Source organism: Patella vulgata, chromosome 9, assembly GCF_932274485.2.
Source record: "Patella vulgata chromosome 9, xgPatVulg1.2, whole genome shotgun sequence".
NCBI classification, from domain to species: domain Eukaryota; kingdom Metazoa; phylum Mollusca; class Gastropoda; family Patellidae; genus Patella; species Patella vulgata.
In genome coordinates, this window is record NC_065887.2 from 36,098,033 (window position 1) to 36,104,746 (window position 6,714).

The window sequence follows — 6,714 nt, forward strand, 5'->3', positions numbered from 1 at the left end:
ACCGTTTGATGAAACATTAAATTCATTATAATATAGATTAATGTGGACGTTTTGATTGTGTATACGGGACAAGGTATCGGATATCAATTCTTCAACTCTGATAGTTTTGAATATGGTAGGCGTAAATTTCAAGGAAATGTGCTTTTATACTTTAATTAATTATGAATGTAGCTTACCAGGAAAGGTAACTAAGCAAATCAGCTGCTTCATCGTTCCAGCTTTAATGGGACTCTTCCTATCATGATTTTCTTGGGTCTAGTTTCTCTCCTTTTTATTGTATACAAAATGAAATGAGGTTTAACGTCCTACTGTTCTGCTCCGAACTGGGCTAATGAAGACGGGCATGCGCCATACAGTGTGCTATGAGGGAAGTTTTGCACTACGGCCTACTCTTATATCGAATTCCAACTGTCAAGGGATCTTTTACGTGTACGCCAATGTGTACACGAGACCTCGGTATTTTGTCCCATTCGAACGACTAGACAGCTGTCCTTGTCAATGTCAGGCCAGCCGTCCTGCATCACTGACAAGGCGGGACCACGCCAGAAAATCTGGATGAACATTCTCGGCCAATGCAGGGATCGAACACCCGACCTCCAGCCTAGCGAGCCAGCGTCTTACTCACCATGACCCCCTTATTGTATACAATTCAATAAGTCAGCTGTGTAGATCTACACATTATGGGGCAATAACTCATTGGGTATTTTTCTGAAACTACTTAATAATCGATAGGAATCATGTAACAATTCCTTTCAATTTACTGAACATCGGCCAAAAACATTACTCGATATAGTCCAGTCAATTTGGGGTTAGACCCAAAACAAATTGCAACAGAATTAATTTCACTGGGATGCATTTCAGTATAGTCCCCTAAACAACATCCCAAAAATGTTCCAAAATATTTTTGGTGGAAATGGGTCAAATTGCGTAATATACTAATTAGCATAATTTCATATTTCAAAAATTGACTTAATGCTATAACTTGGTTATTAAATGTTCAAACTTGGTGGAAATTGTGTCTAAACCCATGTTTTCGTGGCCTGGGAACCAAATAAACACATTTAGAATATAATCACTTTATTACATAATGCACAATATGCAAATTAACAGTCGCCATTAGTGTAAAATTTATGTTTCCCCCTAAATCTGAAACTCTTTGACTTAGCTCCATGAAACCAGTATCTACGCTCATAATTTCAGGGTCAAGGGTGCCGAAAAATACTAGGAGAACATCACAGTATCTGTACCTCATTATGGAAAACATTTTACTGATTGCATTAGTACCAGTGCCACACCGAGTTTAACAGTTACACCTGTACACCTGAACAGTCACAGGAACTCTTTAGGTATTAAGAAACCCTCGACGTTTTTCATCACCATTATATGTAATCATTATAAAAACATAACTGTTAATCTTATTGTCATTAATTTTATTTGTTTTTAATATAGTTTTTTAATCGATGAATTCTCACTATAATGTATCTATACATTAATCATTATCAAAACATTATAACATAGCTGTTAATTTTATTTCAAAGTTAATCACATAAATAAGGACAATTGAAAATTGAGCACACTGTTTATAATAAAATGAACAGTAAATTTGCAAAAGTCCTTGTTAATGGTAAAGATCCAAAGAGATTAGGTCAGCCAGTCAGAAAAAGTGAACAAACTCATGCTACTCAAATGATTCTTGAGGTGAAAAATACCATAAAGAGTCCATCCACTGGAACTCAAGAGATTGTAGAACCAATTGTCACTGCTGCAGTCTCAAAACTACCAGAAGGAACCATTTCCCGGCTTCCACCTATTAGACACCTCAAACGTACTATAAGATGTTTCAAGACTACTACCAGGAAAGCTGGTACCTCTACCACCAACTCAACAGGCCATGAAAATACCGGACCAATACAAAGAAAATTTTAATGGGGAATCTTTCCTTCTGTCTGGCAGTGGTTCAAACAATCCAGGTGGAATTTTACTATATTCAACAGTGATCAACCTGAGGGTCCCGACCTCAACCGTTCAGCGGTTGGCTGAAGACCGCTAAAGTTGCACCTGATATATTTTACCAGATTTACACCATACATGCTCCTATCGACAACCACATAGTTCCACGTGTTGGTGCTCTACTTAAAAACAAGACTGGGGATACCAATTTCCGGGTGTATTCCCAGTTGCTAGTATTAAAGTAAGCCATTAATGACTTTGAGATTACTAAAAAAAAGTCTATCGAGAGAGCTTTTCCTGAAACTGAGATATACCGTAAATTGCAGACGTAGGGACCTCATCAACGTTACCAGACACTGAATCCAATCTTGACTTCAGAATGATACCGACATTTGGAGACCTGATAGTCGTAACCGTAGGAATATGTATACAATTGAACTATGGTCCAGCTTCCAAGAACGAACAACAATACAGAAGGGTGGCACAGATGATTTCAGACTCCAGTTAGCTGTTGCCATGTCAACATATGGAAGTTTCTAGATGCCCTGAAGAAACACCAAGCTCTACAAGAAGTTACTATGGAACAGATAATAGCTGGAGAGCAGCCTGTTCAACACACGAAGTATAGAGACTGAACAGAGCATGTACTGGACATTATAAGTTAAACAATCACCATGTGTTGGACTTTTTACGTGGTATTGCTCATAATATTCACTTGTAGTCACTGAGTGAGTATTATTATGGAAAACATCAATGTTGATTTAAATTTGACAAATAATTTGTGTTTTCAATGTCGAAGAATTTGGATGATATTTAGTTAGAGACTTAGCTACTTTAAACAAAATGTATAACAATAAACTTTTAGTAATACACCGAGGATACTCTCTTGCAGTAAAATATTGGTCTTAGTACTCAATGAAAGCTATTTGGGGTGGGGTGGGGGTCTAAAGGCCATAATTTCTGTAACGCAAATGCCTACATGAACTATAATAGTTTTCACTGGATTCCTTAACCCTGTAATTATGGGCATAGGTACTGGTTTCATTGAGCTAAGTCAATAAGTTTCAGATTTAGGGGGGGGGGGGATAAGTTTTTCACTAATGGCGGCTGTTAATTTGCATATTGTGCATCAGGTAATTATGTGAGTATATTCCAAATGTGTTTACTTGTGTCCCTGGCCACGAAAACATGGGTTTCGAAACAATTTCCACCAAATTTGAACATTTGATAGCCAAATAATAGCATTAAATCAATTTTTGAAACATGAAATTATGCTAATTAGCATATTACGCAATTTGACCCCTTCCACCAAAAATATTTTGGAACATTTTTAGTATGATGTGCAGGAGACCTTACGGAAATGCATACCACCAAAAGAAATTCTGTTGCAATTTGTTTTGTGTTGGGCCCTTTTTTCAGCTAGATTGACTGGACTAATAGAGTGAGTACGACCACTTATCAGCAAGAGCAACAACTCTGGAACGCAAACTGTGTTACGAAAACGCCGAAAATCGACAGAGCCATAACTAACGATTTCTGAAAAGTTATCAACGCCCTACTGTTATGCTATGAGGAAAATTCTGCCCGGCAGGGCGGGGGGCTTCTCTTATATCGAATTCAAACGGTCAACGGATCTTTTACATGCACGCCAATGTGGACACGAGACCTCGGATTTTTGTCTCATCCTAATGACTATACGTTGTCCCTTGCTAAGCCCCCTGTCCTACACCTCTGGCAAAGGTGGAGGGATCTTAACTATGAAAGTACATCTTCCCACAGACTGAAATGTTAAATCTATACCATTTCTTAGTCTGTGACATGTTTTTGAGCACTCATATGATCTTAATCGGGATGACCACAAAGGGTCCAATATGACACAATCATCTGATGAATATATTAAAGGGGTTGACCGTTTCCATTTAATTCTACACCAGGTCCAAAAACTCTTCTTATATCATTGTACCTGAAAGGCTAATAATATCTGTTTGGTTTCACTTCCATTTTCTACAATCTTTACAAGTAAACTCATTTTTTTCGAGCAACTCGGCACTTTAAAACACTAAATATTACAAGAATACTTCAGAAAATAGCCACATATATTTTGTAACAATATTCCACATCCTAGCTCAAATTAACCAAATATTATAGATATACTCCAAATCCTCAAAACAACCAAATATTATAAGCTATTTTTCAAAACTTACCCCCCCCCCAAAAAAAAAAAACCCCAACAAACAAATATTACAATAATACTAAAATATCGACCTCAAATTAAACAAATATACAAGAATACTCAACCAGCAGCTGCCAGGCAGGATACGACCACATTTTGCAAGAAATGGATCGTGAACAGGGACCACAAGCTAAAAACGCGATTTTTTGTACAGGCAAGGGCCATAATTCGGGGAGTTAAGATCCGATATGCGCGAATATCGACAGGAACCGAGATCTTTGAGTTATAAAGATATATTTCGAGTTTCATCAAAATCAGACCAACATTGTGACTTCTAGAGGTCCACAACCTTGATATACCATACACTATAATTATGCGTACGAGGGATGGCCATTTTGTCCGGCCGTTTTGGTCCGATGTTCACGAAATTCAGCCATCATTTGGGTGTAACGGTGATATATTCAAACGGGTTTTTAAATCCGATAAAAATTGTTACCGCTACAGTGACCACAAGCTAAAAACAACCAAGGGCCATAATTCAGGAAGTTAAGATTCGATATGCGCGCAAATATCGAAAGGAACCAAGAAAATGTGGGCGTTTAAAAATCCGCCTTTCAATAAACAGTATAGATTAATGAAAAGCTAGGTATTCCCGTGGAGCTGTAGTAAGTTCAGTAAAACTACCCAAAAAACCTTGCGGTGCTCTAGACTTTCATATCCATGACTATCGAAAGTTGACTGGCGACCAAATTTTTTCAACAATGCTATGTTTACAATTCCTGTATAATAATATTCAACAAAACAGACACAATGATCATTCAAAATGTACATTACAGAAATATAAGATATTCTGTGTCTAATTATACGTCTCTGTACATGTATTAACTGGGTAGTGTTTCCTGATATATGGATATGTAGCATCCATCAATTTAATAACCGCAAAAATATGTTGATCAATACTTATCTGTCAAAACAGACAAATTTTATGAAAATAGAATGACAAGCATATTTCTTTTCCGTCTGAGTAAAAGGCCACAAAAAATTCCAATATCACACTGAAATAGATCCTTTCATAGAAACCTGCAGGAAGTCGCCTAAATGGACATTCGTAGTCTTAAAAAGTTGTCAAAAGTTAAAAGCAAAGCGTAAATTAAACCAACCAAGTGCCGGTTGCAGGGATAATGCAGCTTGTAACTGTCTACGGTCCAAATGGAGGTCCATAATTTTGAAAACAGATAATACAACAGTTATATAAACAGAAGTGGGGGATTATATACCAGTATGTGTTAAAAAAAATACAGGAGTTTCCTGAAAATATCCAATGCCTTTTATTTTCACATTCATTCACCATTGCTTGCATTTGATGAAAATCTGTACAGGCAGAACAATTACATTTATATAACCTCCAGTCGGCAAGCGGTTGTCATGCACGATACGCCCACATTTTGCAAAAAATAGACAGAAAAGAAGTTTAAAAAGGTATTTTTTTGTACAATCAGGGGAAATAATCCAGGAGGTTATGCTCGGCTATGGGCAGATATCAAAAGGAATCGAAATCAGGTATATAAACATATATTTTAAGTTTCATCAAAATCAGATAAAAATATTTTGACCTCTAGAGGGTCCACAACATTGGTATTACATACTTTTACACTATTTGCGTACAGATTTGTGAATGGGCTAGGACGTAGAGATCATGTTTCATATTCTGATTTGAATATACTTAATGTTGAAAACCGAGTTAAACAGTTAAAACTCAATCACGTAATAATTGTCCATTATACCTTAAATCAAAATTCAAATGTGTTAGAGATACTCATCAATATGGCACAAGATCTAGTTTATTCAACTTTGTGGTTCCAAAATGCTCGGGTAGAGATCAGCTCACATCATTTTATTATACCGCCATAAGTGTCTGGAACGATTTACCGAATGATATTAAGTCTTTAGATTCACTTTACAGCTTTAAAGCTGCAGCCAAGAAGTATTTATTGTTAATACAATGTTAATCTGTGATTCTACAAGCTTGATAATCTACTATTAATAAAATTGGTTGATGTATAACATGTAGACATAAATATATTTTATTATTTGTGATACAATGGCATGTTTATTAAATTTTGCCTCCCAATGATGACCCGACGCGACCTTGACAACTGGGGACACCATTGGAAATAAGCAACGGATGTTATATACGTCAGGCTTTATGGGCTATCCTAAGTAAAGGTCTCTTCATGACACCATACCTCTATATTTACCATATTTCTCTATGCTTGTCTCATTTGGCATCCCACTTTACAATGTAGCACATAGTTCTTATTTTCATATACATATCTGTATTTATTGTTGTCGCTTTCCCAGTCGTGCAATGCGACACTAGTTCTTATTATAATACATTAATTTATTGTCATGTAGTAACCTTTACTTGAAGAATAAATAAATAAATAAATAAAAATCATTTTTTCAGGCAGTTTCGGTCTGATTTTTTTACAAAATTCCAACTCAATCATCATCAGGGTGTATTTAAACCCTTTTAAAAATCAGATAAAGATTGTAAGCTATAGAGGGTTCACAAGCTAAAATTTGCATTT